This window comes from Ambystoma mexicanum, chromosome 9, assembly GCF_040938575.1.
Source record: "Ambystoma mexicanum isolate Mex_15411 chromosome 9, UKY_AmexF1_1, whole genome shotgun sequence".
NCBI lineage: Eukaryota > Metazoa > Chordata > Amphibia > Caudata > Ambystomatidae > Ambystoma > Ambystoma mexicanum.
In genome coordinates this window covers 1,065,339,992-1,065,361,082 of record NC_090931.1, presented here as the reverse complement: position 1 = coordinate 1,065,361,082, position 21,091 = coordinate 1,065,339,992, and the positions used below count along the sequence as shown (strand labels likewise).

Below are 21,091 nucleotides of genomic sequence, written 5' to 3'. Positions count from 1 at the left end.
TTGGACGGATTTGCAGATTTCCACAGAGATACAGAAGGCGTCAGTCTGCAAGGTGACGACCGTAGAAAGAGTCCTGGTACAACTGAAAAAGAAGGTTGAAGATCTACTCCAAACAACAAGGACCCTGGAGGTGACAGCTGAGGATGCACAGGGCCGCTCACCGCAGAGAAACCTGCTGACAGTTGGGCTCCCGGAAGGTGAGGGGGAAGATTCCATGGAGTTCTTCCTAGAACGTTGGCTGCAAGACAGTTTTGGGTCCTAGGGCCTCTCACAATGGTTTGCAGTGGAGCGGGTGCAGAGGCCTCCGCCAGTAGCCAGGCATAGGCCCATTGTGGCTAAAATATTCGACTTCTGCAACTGTGACACAATCCTACAAATGGCGATACAAAAGGGCCCGTTACGCACTGATAACCAGCACATCAGCTGATTACACCCGTGGCTGCCTCTACCGTCTCCGACACACAGGAGTGCTGGAGACAAGCATTTGCCACGAGGTAAATGAAAACATAAGATTGCCGCGGCTGCGGTTCCTATGGCAACCACACATCAAAAAGCCCTCACGGGCCGCATCCATTCGTCTGCTGGCCTGGTCCGCCCCTCCCCTCCCCTCCTGCCTTTTATGGAGGGGAGGTGTGCCGACAGAGGAGCGAAGGCCAGGAGAAAAGGCCAATCTCTCTCTCTCTCTCTCTGCAGCTCTCCGCTGCTCGACAGCATGGACCGCTGTCTCCAGCGTCTCCATCCAAGGTAAGGGTCACAGTCATCCAGACCTCAGACCCACTTACCCGAATCAAATCAGTGTCAGAAATGAGTGACTACGCTGACGCATACTGTACCGCCCCTCCCCCACCACCTCCCTGACCTTGGACAGTAGGTCTGTGTGTCTCTGCACCAGTAGGTCTGCGTGTCTCTGCACCAGAATTCCACGCCCCCTCTCCATGCACCTCCGCGGCTCCATTCCATCGAACTGCTATGCTCTCGGCGCAACCACCAACGCGTGGTCTCTTCTCTCCACCACCCCTACCTCGGAAGGAGCCTGTTCCCACTCCCCCACCATCATTAAGGAGGGCCCGATAATCTAACTGCCGCCTTACACGTGGCCGCGCTCAGCATTGCACTCCCGGGTGTAAAAAGCCAGCAGCGTCATCTGCCTCAGACAGTAGGCACCACTCTGGACCCGTAATAGCGGCTCCGAATGATGCCTGCATGAGTACCTCTGCGTCACCCTCTAAGAGTCAGATCCTGCACTCCCACACGCCAAGATGCCTTTATGTGCCAGGACCCTCAATTTTCATGCCATTTTTTATACCTTGCCATGCGTTGCCACTGCTACTACCTTGCACTGTCCTGCCAACGTTACTACTGTGCCATGTGCTGCCACTGCTGCTACTGTAAACTATCCTGCCAATGTTACTACTGTGCCACGCGTTGCCACTGCTGCTACTGTACACTATCCTGCCAATGTTACTACTGTACCATGTGCTGCCACTGATGTTACTTTGCGCTGTCCTGCTGTTGATAACATTGTCCCATGTGTTGCCACTGATATCACCACCTTTGTCTCCCTGCCAACGGTCCTCACCCCACAGATGCCTTCTATCAAAGTTACCTCACATGCTGCCAGCTTGGCCTCTTCCGTGCCTAAGCCCACTGGCCCTGACCATCTGAACACTGCTGCCGCGCCCACTGCCACCATGTTCCCCTTGGCGGATGCCCCACTTAAGTGTGCCCTCATTAACTCCTGCTCTCTACCTGCACATGCCCTTGATGTGCACGACCACATCAGTAGGAACAGCCTCGACCTACTCTTCCCTCAGCAAGACCTGGCTAAATGAGACAACCGGCCCTGCCCTCACTCTCGCCATTCCTGATGGCTACACCATCTACAGACAAGACCGTTCCTCTCAGAGGCTGCGGGGTAGGTGTCATCGCCAAGGACACTCTCCCGTTTAGGAAGATGCAATGGGACCTTGATCAAAGCTCTGACTACCTCCTGCTCAAACTGAAAGTCACCCACAACTGTACTATGGCCTTCCACTTCATGTACCGCCCCCCTGGACCTACCACTGATTTTCAGGAAGCCCTTATCCACCCTCTCTCAGATAACCTCAAAAAGTCATCCAAAAATCATACTCCTTGGCGATCTCAACCTAGGACTCAATGACCCCAATGATTCCCACACCAGTGCCCTCCACAAAGCGCTATCCACACTAGGATTCTCCCAAGACATCTATCAGCCAACCCACATCAACGGCTGTGCATTGGACTGGGTGTCCCATCATAACTGCCCACTTCATCTCAAAGAGATCTCTCCCATTCCATGGTCTGATCACCACTGCATTACATTTGATATCCTCAACTCCAAAGAACAACCTAAGCTTACCATCCGTCTACCCGCGGCACACTAAGGAAAATCTCTCCCAACACCTCTCGGTGCCCGCACTACTGCCCCCCTTCTCCAATGATCCTGAGGTACTCGCGAATGCCTTCAAAAGTACCATCACCCAGGCCATTGACATTGTGGCTCCACTTCCCCTTAAAAAAGCCCACAAAGTGAAGCACGCCAGTGCCTGGTTCACCCAGGAGCTCCTAGAGTTACGTTCCAAAAAAAGGGCTGCACTTACCACCTGGAAAAACAACCCCAGGGAAACTACCTTAGCAGTTTTCAAGGATCTGTCGAAAGACTACAAAACCGCCATCATCAAAGCCAAAGCCTCATCCTTCAACACCAGGATTACTAATGTCAAATCAGGGACCAAAGAAATCTTTACCATCTTCAGAGAGCTGGAGAACTCTGCTCCTCTGCCTCCCTAAAGGACGAAGCTTGGTGTAATAAAATTCAATCAGCCATGCTGGACAAACTTGACACCCTCCACTCCAAATTCCTTGCCCACCAACTAGCACTTTTCTATCTAATAGCCAACAGCTACAGCAGCCCACCACCAGGAACCGTCCCCACTCAATCTCCAATGTTTGAAATTAAGGACGTGAGTGTTCCTGAAGTCATTGCCCTCCTCAGATCCATCAAACTGTCCAATTGTAAAGGGGATGCTGGCCCAGCACAAGTCACCAAGGACTGCGCTCCCTCCTTTGCCCTTCTTATCACGGCCTTCATTAACGCCTCATTCCAGTCCGGCCATGTCCCAACTGGACTTAAGGAAGCGTGGGTTCATCCGCTCCTTAAAAAACCCTCCCTTGACCCATCGGTCCCAGGGAACTACAGGCCCATTACCACTGTCCCCTTCATACTAAAAATCCTTGGCAAGGCAGCCTACTTGCAAGTACAAAAATTCCTAGAAGACAACCACCTACTTGATCTGACAGTCAGGGTTTCGGCCGTGACATGGCACTGAAACTGCCCTGCTCAACCTCAAAAACGAGATGGACGACCTCGGAGATGCTGGCAAACTAGCGCTCCTTCTCCTACTCGACCTATCAGCTGCCTTTGACTTGGTGGATCACAAGACCCTCTGCCACCATCTCACTACCACAGCATACTTCTCCCCAAGGGCCTGCAACTGGATAACTTCCTTCGTGCAGGATAAAGCAATGAAGGTCTTCTCCGAATTCTCCTGTGCCAACGCCAGCATCATTACATGCGGGGTCCCTCAGGGTTTGTGCATTGCTCCCACCCTTTACAACCTCTTCATGAGACCTCTGTTCAAAATATACGAACTATGCTGATGACAACCAAGTGCTCATCCCCCAATCAGGAGACTACATGTCTGACCTGAAAACGCTTAATTCCATCTATTCAACGATCCAAACCTGGATGGCAGAAAACGGGTTACGCCTCAACAGTGAGAAAACTGAACTTCTGTTGATTGGATCCCAGACTACCCTGGGCAAGCAATACAGCTCCTTCACAGTTGACAATATCCCCATCACTGTGTCACAGGCGATTAAGATCCTGGGCGTGTATTTAGAACCTGATCTAACCATGGACAGGCAGGTCAATGTCATAGCATCTTCCTCAGTTTATCACTCCAAACTTATCAATGCAGTGAGACCGTTCCTATCACAACAAAATGGTCTTACTATCGCCAGGACAATAATTGGCTCTAGACTGGACTATTGTAATGCCCCTCCTTGTAGGAACTTCAGGAAAAAACATTGCTAAACTGTAATTGGCTCAAAAACAACACCCTCAGGGCCGCCACAGGTCTTTCACACAGAGACCATATTTTAGGGATTAGGAGGCAGGTCCACTGGCTTTTGGTAACGGAAAGGATAATTTTCAAAACTCTTGCCTTGACTCACAAGTTTCTCCACACGTTTCTCAACAACCTTGCCCCCCCCCTGCTTGGTCTCCAAACCCCCTGCTTCCAGGCCAGCCAGAACGCCTTACACAAACATGATTACCGTTCCCAAAACACACAAAACTCGTGCTGGTGGCAGCAGTTTCCCCAACTCTGGCAGCCCACCACTGGAACGCCCTCCCTCCACAAATCATGCAGATCGACTCTCATGCAGCCTTTTGCAAGGCTATCAAAACCAGGCTCTGTCTGATAATGTATGTATTTATCCTGCATTTACTTCGGCCGCTGTAACCAAGTAACCTCTTTTTACCTCTGTATTGCAACCGTGTACCCCGTTTTAAGAATTCTTCTTTGGGCGGCATTCATGTAATCTGGAATCAAGCCTTCTTAAGTTCCTCTTTTAGCGCCTCGATGCCTTTGGGCTGCAGTGCGCTCTACAAATCTAAATAAATAAATAACACTTCTATCATGTGTGGGAAACCTGAAGGCGTCTCACCCGACGGTCCCCAGGGATCTGTCATCCAGGTGGCCAGGACACGGCCATCGCTTTTGGATCCAGTTCATGGGGGTGGACCAGTGTGGGAGGATCACCTGGATGAGGGGTCAACGTGGAACACCGGAGGGTGAGACACGGTATCCCCTTCCTTATAACACCTTTTTCCCATCCTACCAAATAGGATACCTAGGAACTCAACCCCCCCGCCCCTCATCCCGACACAATCACGTTTTCATGGACAGTTCACCATGAGCGACAACGGACTAACACCAGAGCTGTATACTTGACATGTCCCAACACAAGGGCCAGGCAGTGTCAGGCAATTACTGATAATGACACACACCTGACTTCCAGCGCACTTCCCCACACGGAAAAAAAGGCAGAGCATGAAAGCACACTCTGAGCGAGGAAAAGCACACAAGGAAGTAGCAGTTCCAAGATGGCAGTTTAACAGGAGGGATGTACCCTGGGACCTACAGAAACCGCCTTGGAAAGTGAGAAGCCTAAAACCGGGAACTGAAGCTGAACAATCCTACACTGTGCATCAAAGGTATCCGACGTGCTCCTGTGTCGATAACCCATGCCGGGAGGAGCGATTGCCGCCGTGGTACTGTTCTTGGCTCCTGCAAGAAAGCCTTGCCAGTAAAAGCAGCACAGCCGGTAACTCAGAGAAACTGATATGAAAGCAGCTTGGGTTTGAAATAAGGTTGCAAGCGGCAACATTGTATGAAGAAATCCACAAAAAAACTGTGTTTGAAGTGCATGTAATAAGAGGCGCGAACAAGTCAAAACTGAAGGAGTGAATGTACTGTGAAAAAGCCAAATAAGATGCTGTGTACAGAGTGGTCCAGCGCCACGTGGGTGCTCATTCAAAGGTCTGTCAGGTATCCAACTGTATGGCGACTGCATTGTAAAAAAAGAAACTTTGTATACAAGTGGTCCTGCGACGAGTCAAGCTAAACCCTGTGCACATTAAAAAGTCTTCGATAAGTGTAAAGTGAACTGCAATTGGCCTGAGCCCGGCTGAGGGAGACTAATTGTGAAAAGGGGAGCTGAGCCGGACTGAGGAGGATCCACGGTGAAGAGTGCATCGCTCTATTTGAATACTTGGAAAGGAACTTTGTTTGTTTGATACATCAGGCCCTGTGGATTAAAAGACTTTTGATAACTAAGAGGCATGGGCATAGAAAGTCCTGATGCTCGTATGAGAACTGTGTCATTGTGCCAAAGAACGAAGAAGCCAAAGAGTGTGCTATGCTTGAGTGAACCGCCTTGTTCCGTGCTGAAAAGGTGGGAAGGGAGGCCAACGGCCTGACCATCCTGACTTATCATTTTGTGAATACTTTTCTTTTTCATGAACATTTCCCCACACTATTTGTAAATTAGCGGTAAGGATTGGCAATAGGTTTTTTAGTATAGGCTCTTTCATTCTGAGGAGACTCCACTAGGACTGCATTATTACTATTTGATGGTTGTAGCTTGCTCCCATCTTAGATTTAGGTTTAGATGGGCGTTTATCACACCGTTGATTAGGTTCAATAAACACCCTTGCACTGTGGTCACTTGTGTCTGTCTTACTTCGATACCATGCCCTCCTTACACATGGTATTCCCAGATTATACCAGGAGAGTGCAACAGCAGAGTCAGAGTTTAGAGCAGGTCAAGAGCGTCCCAAGAGAACACCGGATCTGATACATGTTAATGTACCCAGCTAAACTCAAGATCATACGGGATGACAGATATTGGCTCTGCCTTTCTCTGAGGACGCATGGGACTCAGAAGAAAGCTCAGTGACCAATACTACTTCTAGAGGGACTGCAGGAGTAGTATCGAAAGCTGCAGGGGCTGCAGGAGTTGGGGATGCCCCACGTGGAGACCAGCAAAATAGTTGTGACAGAAGTTGGGAATGAAGTGGTAGAGCTGGACACAGAGCAGAGCACTGGCAGGCTACAAGTCTGTCACGTCTCCTCTCTTGGGTTGAGGCTGTCAGTCAGTTAGATAGGACATGCTCCTTATAGGTGCTGGTGACTGAACCTCCCCCGCCCCTGTGGATGGCAATCAGAATCACCACTGGCAAAATGCAGGTATTTGTTCTTCAACGTTGTTAGGCAAGATTGTGTGCAGTACCGTTTGGGTGCACTACAGCAACCTTGACATCCTGGCAATAAGAACCCAAACTTTGGTATAATTCTGTACTACACAGGTTAGCAATGTGGTGGAGCAGCCAGGCTTACCTCAAGAGGGGTCGATGTGAGCAGTAAGGTTGTAACACAGAGTTTCACAGTGACAGTTATTCAAATAAACACTTATACTCAAGGTTTCTTGATTAAACAATTATTAATTTTTTAACAGTCCGTTATATAAGTCTTCTTATGAAGGAAGCAAAACATCTAAAAATTATAATACACTTCAAAGACACACTCTTAGTTTCTCTAAATCAGATGGTACCCATTGGGGATGGCACACAGACATTTCCTACACCCTCAGGTGACTTAAATAGCTAGGGAACTGTGGACATTTATCTATCACTGGTACAATACAGAGTTTGGTGCAAAGGTTAGATATGGGAATAAAACAAATCCCTACCCTTCGAGGTTTTCCCTGCCTAAAATAAAATAAAAGAAACACTCTACCAAAGGATAGTCTGGCCCTCACACTTCTGCATAAAATACACAAGACAATATATGTCAATTCATAACAACAATAATTGTATTTGTAATGTATTCACAGTCTATCTTTATAACCTCTATGAACTCCTCTTCCCCAGGTTTTAAGTTGGATTCAGTTCCAATTTTCAACCAAAGGAAATAAGGAAATCTGGGTTTCTAACAAAGTTCCAACATAGTCCTTTGCACTTTCAACTTGTCAAAAGAAAGTTACAATAATCCAATGAGCAACAAAAGACAGATTCCTCGTCTTCCTCGAATAGCTAATTTTAGTCCATCAAATATCATCAACGATATTCTTGGTTAGGATGATTTGCCACAACTTATAAGATTCAAGGACACAAAGCTTCTTGATATCAGCCTTTCTTAGCTCTCCTTTCAACACCATAAATCACAGTTTGCATCTTTGTCAGGATAACTTCACAGCACTTCAACTTCTATCTGGTTTACTCTCATACCAGGTCCGCTTCTTTAAGGATTCACCATGCGGGTCTACTCGCCTGCCCAATAGCTTTCCACAATCAACAATGCTTCTGAAGTTCTAGATCTATTGACAACTAAAAGTTCACAAGAGCATCAGCAGTTTGCAGTTTTATGACTTTAAACAACTTTTCAGAAAAGACAATATTCACATCAGTGCTCTTCAACACTTTCAGGTAAGCAAGGCGCTCTTCATCTGAACATTCACCTTCCAAAGGGCAGCCTCTTTGACACTCTGGTCTTTCTGCCACCAGTGACCAAATATCCCCGTAAGGATGTGATTTTACCTTTCCTCCTTTTGGCTTTGGCAATGGGAGTTTTTATACCAGCTTTAATGTTATGGAACAATCACAAATAACAAGCTTCACCATTGAGAACATTGCATTCACCCCTGTTCTTCCTGTTGCCCACATTAACTTAATTGTATGCCTTCTTGTTAGTCTGTTTTACATTTTGGGCAATACTTGTACAACTCCTGGCTTTAGGAAATGCTTGTACAACTCTTGGCTTTCAGCAATGCTTGTAGGACTGTTGCCTTTGGGTAATGCTTGTTTGTTCCCTGGCACTCACAATTATTAAAGTTCAGTCACTTAGAATCAATGCTCCAATGTTTTCTGCTTCTTTACAAATGATTCTTTAGTTATCCTTCACTTGAGAATCACTTTTAGGCATACGTGATTAATAATTAAGCTGTTTTCTATAGTTTGGTATCCAATTAGCGTTATTCAAGCAGGTTCACTCATACACAATTGCTACTTTTGTCACAATCATTATCCGACAACCAACGGTTGGGTTTACAGCAATTTCACTTGCATGCAAGTGATTCTACTTTGCTACTGATGCCTGCTTTTGATACGCGCAAGGGATTAGAACGCTCTGTAACACTCATCGGCTTCGGTCTTTGATCCCTTTGCGTGATGAAGGACTTCCACTGTATTGGCTACTCTTGAACGCAGAGGGATTTTGATGCACTAGACTGCAAGTGCAGTCTCGTAATTCTAATGACCCAAACCTGATAGGGTCTAGTGAGTATAAAGGGCACCCTCAGTTGCAGGTCAGAAGGAGAAGCAGAAGGTGAAGTAATGGGCGACAATTTTGGAGGCAGTAGTACTAGTCTTCTCATGGATGGAATGAAGTATTGCCTTTGCAAAAAGGCCTTCCTGGGAAGAAGAGTCCAAGCAGTAATGCTTAACAAAGGTATGAATTGACACCCAAGTTCCAGCTGAGCAGATGTCAATCACGGGGACTCCCCTCTGAAGAGCTGTGGAGGTTGCCATGCCCCTTGTAGAATGAGCCTGAAGCCCTTCCGGTGGTTATTTTCCCACTAGCCTGTAACACTCCCCAATAGCTAGAGTAATCCAGCGGGATATAGTCTGTTTCGTCACCAGCAAACCTAATTAAGGGCAATTATATCCTACGAAAATGTGGTCCTCTTGGTGTAATTTTGCCATTCTCGATATATAAAAACTCAGAGCCCTTTTTGGGTCTAGTCTATGTAACCTCTCCTCCTCTTTAACCAAATGAGGCGGAGGGTAGAAAGTTGGGAGTGTTATTTTTTGTGACAAGTGAAAGTCAAAAACTACTTTCGGCAAGAAAGATGGTTTAACGCCAAGTACTACCTTATCCTGATGAAAAATGGTATAAGGAGGTTTGCATGAAAGAGCTTGCAACACACTTACCCTTCAGGCTGATGTTAGCCCCACAAGAAGGACAGTATTCAGTGTTAAGAGCCTTAAGGGCAAGAATGTAAAGGCTCAAAAAGGTATAACTGTTAGCTACTTTAACACAAGATTTAAATCTCAGGCTGGGACATGAAATGGTACTGGGGGTACACGTCCCTTCAGAAATTGGACAATTAATGGAATCTTGAAATATGAAACCTCGTCAGAGGAGCGCTTAAAAATGGAAAGTGCGGCCAAATATCTTTTCATTGTTCCAATCTAGAGCCCCAGATTGGCCAGTTGCCATAGGAAGGACAGCACCATAGGAGTGCTGCATTGAAAAGGGTCCACATTCTTGTCCTTGCACCAGTTACTGAATTTATTCCAACGACACTGATACAAAGATTTGGTTGCTGGCCTTCTGGCCGAAAGCAAGATCTCCATTACATAGTCCGGGAGGTCCCAATCCTTATATCTCAGCCTCTCAGAAACCATGAGTGAAAGCTGAGCGTATTGACTTCTGGATAGAGAACCAGACCTTCCTCTCGCAAGAGAAGATCCACTCTTTGTGGAAGACGTATTGGAGGGCAGATGGACATGTCCAGAAGGTCCAGGTACCACGTCCTCCTGGCCCACTCCGGAGCAATTAGGATCATGGTTTTCCCAAACTTCCTCAACCTTCTTATTACATGACGAAGAACAGGGACTGGAGGAAACGCTAGAGAAGTGGACACTCCCAGTCCACTACGAACGCGTCCCCTAGAGCTCCTCTCGGAGGAAATTCCCTAGAGCAATACTGTTTGCACTTCCGATTCACTTTAGTTGCAAATAGATCCACTTGAGGGGTTCCCCAAAGGGTGAAGATCTCTTGAAGGGCTTCCTGAGCTAGTTCCGACTCGTGGGAAACTGTGCTCTGCCTGCTCAGAGCGTCCACCGCCGTGTTCTTCTCTCCGGCTAGGTGAACTGCTGATAGAGCAATTCCTTCTTGTATTGCCCAGAACCAGAGCTGTATTGCCTCTCTGCACAGTGGTAGTGACCCTACGCCTCTTCCCTTGTTGAGGTAGTCCATGGCCACTGTGTTGTCTGTCATTATCAGGGCATTCTTCCCCTTACAGAGGGCAGAAAGGCCTTCAGCGCTAGTCTGATTGCCCTTAGCTCCAAAAGGTTGATGTTTAGTTTGGTCTCCGATGGAGACCAACGACTGCTGATTGTCAGATCATTGGTGTGAGCGCCCCACCCCGTGAGTGAGGCGTCCATCACTACTGTTCTCTCCGGCCATGGTTGCCAAACAGATTCTCCCATGAGAATATTGTTCTTGCAAGCCCACCAGAGAAGATCTTGAGCTACTCTGGCCGGAACTTGCAGAAGATCTGATATATTCCCCAAAAATTGGGACCATTCGAGTGGTGAGGGCCCACTGAAGGGATCTCATTCTCAATCTGGCCTCTGGCACCAGAAAAATCCAGGATGCCATGAGGCCGAGCAACCTCAGAAAATCGTAGGCCCGCAGACACTGGGCATTTTGGAATTTTGTCACCATCTGCAGAATGTGTTGAGTTCTCACCTCGGGAGGCAAGGCTTTCCCAGAGGAAGTGTCCCAACCCCGCTCCGATAAACTAGCGTCATTGGAATGGTATCAAATGAGACTACTTGTAATTGAGGGAGAAGCCCAATCTGTGTAGGGAGCAACAGGAGATACTGAGATGTTCCTGGGCTTGTTCGGGTGAACGAGCCCTGATCAACCACTCGTCCAGATAGGGGTAGACGTGAATCCCCCCTCTCCTGAGACTTGCTGCCACTACCACCATCAGTTTGGTGAAAACCCTTTGGCGCAGGTCAGCCCGAATGGCAGAATTCAAAACTGATGGTGAGAACCACCAACCGCGAACCTCAGGTACTTTCTGTGCTTAAGATGGATTGGCACATGAAAGTAAGCATCCTCAAGGTCTAATGATACCAACCAATCTTGGAGTTGGAGAGCCTGAAGGATCTGAGAAAGTGTAACCATCTTGAACTTGTTCTTCCTGAGGCATTTGTTCAAATTTCTCAAGTCCAAAATGGGTCTCAATCCTCTGTCCTTCTTGGGAATGAGAAAGTAGGGGGAATACCAACCCTTGTTCCTCTCCGCTACAGGTACATGTTCTATTGCACCTTTCTCTAGCAAGGTTAAAATTTCCTGCACAAGGAGCAGATCTGGAATTTGTATAGAGTTGGTCCCCGGTGGATGATCCCGAGGCCTTTTTAGAAAAAGAAAAGAAGAACTGTTTCTAGTGCCCAAGCATCTGAAGTAATGCCCAGCCATTCATTCATAAGCTGAGGGATTCTGCCTCCCATCGTGGTCTTGTGGGTCAAGGCCTCAGAGTGGCTAAGCGGCGGAGGGGACAGTTGCTGCTGCTGGGACTGATCTGGCATCCTTTCCTCGTCCACCACGAGGGAATTTTCTTTGTCCTTTCTGTGCGGCCTGTCCTCTTCCTCTACCAAATGAGGAATAGTAACAAAAAGGACAACCTCTCCAGGAAGATGAGCCTGAATAAGGTTCCTGAGGTTGCAGAATGGAGGGACTTACCCGCTGCCTTAGAGGTCTGTAGCTTTTATCCGCCTAGCTGCCGAACAACCTTGAGCCGTCGAAAGGCATGTTGAGAAGCCTGGCCTGCACGTCCGGTGCAAACCCAGACTTTCGCAACCACGCAAATCTGTGCAGTACAGTGCTTGCAGCCATGGATCTGATGATGCTGTCAGCAATATCCAGCCCTGCTTGGAGACACTCTCCCATCGCCTCCTTGCCATCCTTGACTATATTCAGAAAGCCTTCCCTTTCCTCGCTTTCTGAAATATGTTCACCCGCCATCTTGACACAGTCCCACAGGGTATGAGTAAACCTGGTAAGGGTACAGGTGACATTAGTGGACTTTAGGGCCATACTGCCCGAGGTAAACAGCTTGCGAGCCCAAGCGTCCACTTTTTTATCCTCTCTATCTGGGGGAATAATGGGGTAGGCAGACTGTCTGGTGGCAGTTGCCGGCTGGACCACCAAGCACTCAAGCGTAGGGTGTTTCCTGAGATAATCAGGGTCACTGGTTGATGGCCTGTATTTTCTGGCAAAATTCCTTTTGACAGCTGACCCAGATTCTGGAGTCTCCCAGTTAGCTTCTACTTTCTTTTGGAGAGCACCATGGAAAAGTAGAACTGTGTCTTTTTGTGGACCTTGATCCGGATGTCTGTCATGTCATCCTGCTCAAAGGTTCGGTAGGCCCTACTCCAACCCATATAGTCAGTGACCATGTTCATGAGGTTCCTGTACCCTGAGTCTGCATATTCTGAAGAGTCAGGTTTAGGAAACTCCAACTCTGGTGAAGTATCAATACCACTGGCAGAGTGGAGGGAGTCGCAAAGATCTTTCATTTTTGACTCAGTGTCAATTAATTCTTCAGGTACATCTTTAGAGCCATATTGGACTTCCAAAGGAGAAACATCTTCTTCGGAGGCACTTTCCTCTTCAAAGATAGAGGACATTGACCTAAAAAAGTCAGACTTCGGTAGTGGTTTGTATATTTGTTTCCGTACTGGGATTTGCCTCGAGAGAATCGAAGATACGTCGAGGGCATCACCGATTTCTTCGATACAGCAGTAACTGTCCCCTTCGACGTCAAAGTGATCGGCGCCGATGGAATCGCAGAGTGTTTCGCCGGCTTATGTTTTTTTGCCAGAATCGGCGACCAACTCGACTCTCGGGTCGAAACCTTGGACGCCTTAGAGTCGGGTCGAGAATGACAATCCGATTTACTACTTGCCGAAGTAGTTTTAGACCTTCCTGCGTTGTCCAGGGGAGCGACCGGGTCTGACTCTTGCAAGGCTCTTTTGACGGGGTCGAAGTCACGTTCTCAAAGATTCACATAATTTCCACCCTAAAAGCATTGCACTTGCTGGGGTAATCTGACCTAGATGGGCATCGCATAACCTCCGTGGAGATGTCTGAAGAAGAAGAGGTAGACCTCTGGTGTCTCTTCTTCACCTTCTTACTAGAAGAAAATGAAGATGGTCTCGACCGACTCCTCGATCGAGACCTCTTCGAGTGTTGATGGCGAGTAGAGTCTTTGGACTCACCGATTTTTATATTTCTCCGAAGAGCCCTTCAAAGCTTCCTGCCCCACCAGCCAATTTACCTTTGCGTTCGCGAAGAGCTTTTTCAGTCATAGACTGACAGGAGCCGCAGTTGTCGGTCCGATGGTCGGGGCCCAAACACCAAAGGCAGTCGCGGTGAGGGTCTGTGATGGACATTTTTACCCCACAGTTGTGACATTTCTTAAACCCCGACTTAGGGGTAGAATGGGTCGAAGATGAAGACATTTTTCCTTGAGGGAAAAAACAAAACGTATCGTTATCTCGAAGCGATGCCATCGGAAAAACAGAACTGAAGTCAACGGGCGCAGAAAGAGCTATTTATACTGGTGACGTCAAACCGCCATGGTGGCCCTCAAGGGACATCGACGCCACAACCTTGTGCACAGCGCCCTATGCCGAAAATTTTTTCCAAAGCAGCGAAGCTGGCGAGATACCAATATCATTAATATCATAGAATACGTAGGCGGACACAATCCATTCAAATAATATTTTACAAAAGTGTGGATGGTAGAGCAAGTGGTTGCCGCAAAGATGTTCTTAATTGGCACCCCTCAATGTAGAGCAGAAGATGTTGCCATGCCCCTCGTAGAATGGGCCCTCAGACCAACCGCAGGATCTTTACAAGCTAATGTAGAACATTCACCAATAGCCAGAATAATCCATATGGATAGGGTTTGTTTTGTTACTGCCAAACCTAATTTACGACTTGTATAACCAATCCATAATTGATCAGCTTGGCAAATGTTAGACATTCATGAGATATAAAAACAGAGAGCCCTTTTTATGTCCGACGTGCTTCTGGCATAATCCGGAGCAATTTGGATCATGGATTTCCCAAACTTTCTCAACCGCCTGATCACATGAGGAATGACAGAGACCGAGGAAACGCATGCAGGAGTGGAAACTCCCATTCCATTACAAACGCATCCCTTTGAGCTCCTCTTGGGGGAAAATTCCCCAGAGCAGAACTGCTCGCACTTCCGGTTCACACTGGTTGAGACCAGATCTATTTGAAGGGTTCCCCAGAGGGTAAAGATTTCTTGAAGGACTTCCTGAGCTAGTTCCACTTGTGGGAGACTGTGCTCTGCCTACTCAGAGCGTCTGCCGGTGTGTTCTCTTCCCCGGTTAGGTGACCTGACAATAGGGAGACTCCTTGAATTGCCCAGAACCAGAGCTGCATTGCCTCTCTGCACAAAGGTAGTGACCCTACGCCTCCTCTCTTGTTGAGGTAGTACACGGTCACTGTGTTGTCCGTCATTATCAGGATATTCTTTCCCCGTACCAAGGGCAGTAAGGTCTACAGCGTTAGTCTGATTGCCTTCAGCTGTAAGAGGTTGATGTGCAGTTTGGACTCCGATGAAGACCAACGACTGCTGACTGTCAGTTCATTGGTGTGGGCTACCCACCCCGTGAGGCATCCGTAACTACTGTCATCTCTGGACATGGTTGCCAAAAAAATGTTCCCTTCAGAATGTTGTCCTCGCAAGAACACCATAGGAGATCCTGCACAACCCTGCTTGGAACCTGAGGTAGGGCTGGCATCCTTCCCGAGAATTGGGGCCACTGTATCCTAAGATTCCATTGAAGGGATCTCATTCTCAGGCGAGCCTCTGGCACCAGGAAAATGCAGGATGCCATGAGGCCGAGCAACCTCAAAAAGTCAAAGGGCGGAAGACGCTGGGCACTCTGGAATTTGTTGACCATCTGCAGATAGAATGTGTTGAGCCATCACCTCGGTTGGTGAGGCTTTCCCTGAAGTTGCATCCAGGACTGCTCGGATAAATTGGAGTCTTTGAAATGGTATCATGTGGGACGTCTTGAATATGAGGGAGAAGCTAAGTCTGTGCAGGGACCGACAGGTGATATTGAGATGTTCCAGGACCTGTTCCGGAGAATGGGACCTGATCAGCCAATCATCCAGGTAGGGGGAGACGTGAATCTCCCCTATCCTGAGACTTGCTGCCACAACTGCCATCAACTTGGTGAAAACCCTCGGGCGCTGGTCAGCCGGAATGGCAGAACTCAAAACTGATAACGAAAACCGCAAACCTCAGGTACTTTCTGTGTTTGAGATGGATAGGTACATGAAAGTAAGCATCCTGAAGGTGCAATGATACCATCCAGTCTTGGAGTTGGAGAGCCTGAATGATCTAAGGGTAACCATCTTGAACTTGTCCTTCTGAGAACTTATTCAAGTTTCTTAAGACCAAGATGGGTCTCAATCCTCCATCCTTTTTGGGGATCAGAAAGCAAGGGGAATACCAACCCTTGTTCCTTTCCGCTACAGGTGCATACTCTATTGCACCTTTCTCTAGCAGGGTCAAAATTTCCTAAACAAGTAGCGGATGTGGAATTTTAAAAAAGTTGTTCCCCGGTGGATGATCCTGAGGCCTTTTTTGGAAAGGAGGCAGTAACCTTGGGCTACAGTTTCCAGAGCCCAAGCATCTGAAGTCATGCCTTGCTATTCGCTCGGATGCTGAGTAGGTCTGCCTCCCACTGGGGTCTTGCGAGTCAAGGCCTCAGAGTGGTTTAGAGGCGGCCGAATGCAGCGGCTAATGGTAAGGCTGCTGCTGCTCTGGCTGATTTAGCACCTTTGCCTCGTCCACCACAAGGGAATCTTCTCTGGCCCCTTTGACCTGCTCTTCCTCTTGCTCTTCCAAATGAGGAGTAGAATCGAAAGGACTGAGCCCCTCCAGGAAGATGAGCAAGAGCAGGTTTGCTGAGGCTGTCTAATGCCAGCGCCAAGGGAACTAGTTGGTGCCTTTGAGGTCTGCAGCTTTTCCAAACTCTCATCCGCCTTGCTGCCAAACAGCCTTGAGCCGTGAAAGGGCATGTTGAGTAGTCTAGCTTGCAGATCTGGTGCAAACCCCGATTTCCTCAACCACGCAAATCTGCGTAAAACTGTGCTAGCTGCCATGGATCTGCTGATGCTGTCTGCAGTATCCAAACCTGACTGACTATATTGACCCATTGCCTCCTAACCATCCTTGATGATTGCCATGAAGCCGTCTCTTTCCTCTCCTTCTGGGATGTGGTCAGCCGCCATAGCAACACAGCCGCACTGGGGTAAACCTAAATCTTGATAATGTACAAGTTACATTTGTAGACATTAATACCATAGTACCAGCTGTGAAAACTTTTCTCGCTCATGCATCCACTCTCGTATCCCTATCAGGAGGGATTGATGGGTATGCTGACTGCCTGGTAGATGCAGCAGTCTGAAGCACCAAGCTTTCTGGTGTTGGATGCGTAGTGAGATACGCTGGATTGCTGCTGGATGGTCTGTACTTCTTTGCAAAGTTTTTATTTACTGCAGTAGACCTACTCCATCCTAAAAACTCAATAACCTTTCCCATGAGTTTTCTGTATGAAGAGTCAGCATATTCTGTTGAGTCTGGTTTGCCAAACTCCAACTCTGGTGAGGTATCCAACCCACTGGCTGACTGAAGGTTGTCATATAAATCTCTTTTGCCTGGACTCAGAGATTAGTTCCTCTGGCACATTAGGAGTGCTGAACTGTAGCACAAAGGGTGGTGTGTTGTTATCAGAGGGTTGATCTTCCTCATATATGGCTGACAAAGACTTAAAATAGTCTTTTTTAGATAAAAGTTTGAAAATCTTTTCCTGCATCACTACTGGCTTCGACAATTTCGAAGTAGTCATCGACAACGGCTTCGAAATCTGTGCCAATTTAGTCGGCGTCGACTTCGGTATCAGCGGCTGTGATGCAGTCGGCAAAGGCGTCCAAGTTGTCGACTTGTGTTTCTTCAACGGAACCCTAGATGGCCTAGGTTTCTGACTTGTCGAAGCCCTCGATGATGGACGGAAGAAGAAAAGAGGAAGGTCTTCAGGCTTTCCCGGAACTTAAGGAGGTCCTGCTCAAGACGAAGAGGGAGGGGGAGGCTGTTCCAAAGAAGGGAGCCCGCTGAGGAAAGTGATCAACCACCTGCTCTCTGTTAAGTAAACTGATTCACACGCAAGGAGATGACAGAAGAACACAGGTGTCTATAGGGGGAGTATTTGGTCAGAAAGAGTTGCAGATAGAGTGGTCCCTGGCCCCAGACAGCCTTGTGAATGATGCTGAGGGATTTTAATTTAATGCGTGCTGCGATCGGGATCCAGTAGAGACTTTGTATGGCAGGAGAGATGCAGTCCCTCGGCTTGAATCCAAGGATAAGTCTTTCTGCCCTATTTTGGATTAGCTGGAGGGGTCGCATAGTGGACAACGGTAGATTAAGAAGGAGGCTATTGCAATAGTCGAGCCTAGAGAGAACCAGAGCCCAAGTAACAATGAGTCTCTGGGGGAAGGTGAGGAAAGATAGAATTCCATTCGGAAGGAAAAGTTGAAAGAGGACTTCTTGGCAATGTCCTGAGTATGAGAGAAGAAAGAGAGCGAGGAGTCAAAGATGACTGAGATTTCTGGCTTCCGAATAGGGAGCAGGGGGAGAGCCCATGGAAGAAGGCCAGAGTAAAGGGAAGCACTTGGGTGCCGGGGTCCCAATAGGGAGGATCTCTGATTTGCTGGTGTTGAGGCAAAGATCATTAGAAGTACACCAGGTGTGGATGGCTAAGAGACAGTCAGGGATGAAGGAGAGGGCAATTTTGAAGAAGAGTTGTGGGTCGTCAGCATAGTACTGTAAGTTGGGGGAGAAGGAGGAGATGAGGTGTGCCAGCAGAGTAAGGTAGATGTTGAAAGAGCCATGGTGAAAGAATGGAGCCCAGGGGGACGCCACAGGTGGAGGAGGCAGTAGGTAAGGAGAAGGTGCCCAGTATGACTTTGGAAGAGCGGTCAGTGAGGAAAGAAGTAAGCCAGGCCAGTGCCTGCTCCAAGATACCAAGGGTGTCATGGAGTCTTTTTATGAGGATGGAGTGGTTCACTGTGTCAAACGCAGAAGAGAGATCAAGGAGGATGAGGACAGATGGGGAGTTGGGAGTCGAGGGATGCAAGCAGTTCTTCACAGGTGTTTAGAACAGCAGTTTCGTGCCTCTGATCTGAATCCAGACTGATGGTCGTGAAGATAGCCAAACAAGTTCAGTGTGGGAGTTAAGCTGGGGGGAGGGCCAACTTCTCAAGCAGTTTCCCCAGGAAAGGGGTGATGGAGATGGTGCGATAGTTGGCCGGGCAGGGAGGGTCTGTAGATGTTTTTTTTAAGGAGGGGGATGCACAAGGGAATGCTTGAGAGAGGATAGAAAAGAACCAGTAGCAAAGTAGTGGTTACAAAGATCAGGGGCGAGAGAGGAAATGTTGTCCTTGATGGTTCTGGATGAGCAAGGGGCAACCTGTTTGGAAGAGACCTTCATGGAGTTAACAACTCTGGTGACTTCTTCCGGAGGGACAGAGGCAAAGGAGGAGGGTGAGTGGTCAGGGGCGGCAAGAGGGAGGGATGGGTTGGAAGAGTGCGTGACAATGCTGTTCAGTATGTCCTGAGTTTTGGAGGTGAAGTGAGTGGCGAGTACATTGCAAAGGGCCTGGGAAGGAATAGGGTCAGAGGATACTGCAGACTTGTTGGCAAGTACCCTGCAGATTTTGAAGAGTTCAGCTGTGTTGTTGGATGCGCAAGATACTCGTGCCTGAACGTGATAGAGAGTCTGTAATGCCTTTGTAGTAAACGGCAGGCTGGTTTGTCAGAGGGTGAACCTGAAGTTTGCCACTTCTGTTCCGCAGCCCTGCACTTTTGGTCTGCAAGTTCAGAGTTGTACCAGGTGTTACGCTTGGAGGCAGGTTTCAGGCGGATCCTCATGACTGGGGCACGGATGTCAAGGGGGTTGGTAATGGAAAGATAAGAGGTTGCTGAGAGCAGAATCAGAGTCTGAGTTGGGTGGGCAAGGGGGAATGAAGGTGGAAGTGAGGGCAGCAGCTGACACTTGTTTCATCGGACGGATGTTCGTGAACGAGGTTGACATGGCATTTGGAGGAACTATCACAGGCAGATTTAACAAGGGGGGTCCTGGGAGTCTCTCTGCCAGACATTAGTCCTGGTTACGAGAGACTTACCCAGAGTCTTTAGCTCACTATCTTTTCACAGAGAAGAAATATCCCAAACATATCAGTCTTTGTCCTGCCCTGGGGCAGTCCAGCACCGAAATGCGAGGCAATTCTCCTCTGAACAAGAGTACCAACAGAAACCCCAGACACGTGTTTCGGTCTGGTTGGACCTCATCAGTAGGGTGGATCTGTGCCTCTCTAAGAATAGTGAGCAAGGGGTCCACGTCTGGATTCCCCTAGTAACTTAGGGTGAGACCCAAAGTTACTTAAATATGCAGATTTAACAAGGGGGGTCCTGGGAGTCTCTCTGCCAGACATTAGTCCTGGTTACGAGAGACTTACCCAGAGTCTTTAGCTCACTATCTTTTCACAGAGAAGAAATATCCCAAACATATCAGTCTTTGTCCTGCCCTGGGGCAGTCCAGCACCGAAATGCGAGGCAATTCTCCTCTGAACAAGAGTACCAACAGAAACCCCAGACACGTGTTTCGGTCTGGTTGGACCTCATCAGTAGGGTGGATCTGTGCCTCTCTAAGAATAGTGAGCAAGGGGTCCACGTCTGGATTCCCCTAGTAACTTAGGGTGAGACCCAAAGTTACTTAAATATGCAGATTTAACAAGGGGGGTCCTGGGAGTCTCTCTGCCAGACATTAGTCCTGGTTACGAGAGACTTACCCAGAGTCTTTAGCTCACTATCTTTTCACAGAGAAGAAATATCCCAAACATATCAGTCTTTGTCCTGCCCTGGGGCAGTCCAGCACCGAAATGCGAGGCAATTCTCCTCTGAACAAGAGTACCAACAGAAACCCCAGACACGTGTTTCGGTCTGGTTGGACCTCATCAGTAGGGTGGATCTGTGCCTCTCTAAGAATAGTGAGCAAGGGGTCCACGTCTGGATTCCCCTAGTAACTTAGGGTGAGACCCAAAGTTACTTAAATATGCAGATTTAACAAGGGGGGTCCTGGGAGTCTCTCTGCCAGACATTAGTCCTGGTTACGAGAGACTTACCCAGAGTCTTTAGCTCACTATCTTTTCACAGAGAAGAAATATCCCAAACATATCAGTCTTTGTCCTGCCCTGGGGCAGTCCAGCACCGAAATGCGAGGCAATTCTCCTCTGAACAAGAGTACCAACAGAAACCCCAGACACGTGTTTCGGTCTGGTTGGACCTCATCAGTAGGGTGGATCTGTGCCTCTCTAAGAATAGTGAGCAAGGGGTCCACGTCTGGATTCCCCTAGTAACTTAGGGTGAGACCCAAAGTTACTTAAATATGCAGATTTAACAAGGGGGGTCCTGGGAGTCTCTCTGCCAGACATTAGTCCTGGTTACGAGAGACTTACCCAGAGTCTTTAGCTCACTATCTTTTCACAGAGAAGAAATATCCCAAACATATCAGTCTTTGTCCTGCCCTGGGGCAGTCCAG

At 48.1% G+C, this 21,091-nt stretch overlaps 1 protein-coding gene across 16 annotated transcripts in view; it reads right to left on the bottom strand.

The window, feature by feature from the left end:
• BAZ2B (bromodomain adjacent to zinc finger domain 2B) overlaps positions 1 to 21,091 on the bottom strand; it is a 2,602,315-nt gene that overhangs the window by 2,281,104 nt on the left and 300,120 nt on the right. The window lies entirely within an intron of this gene.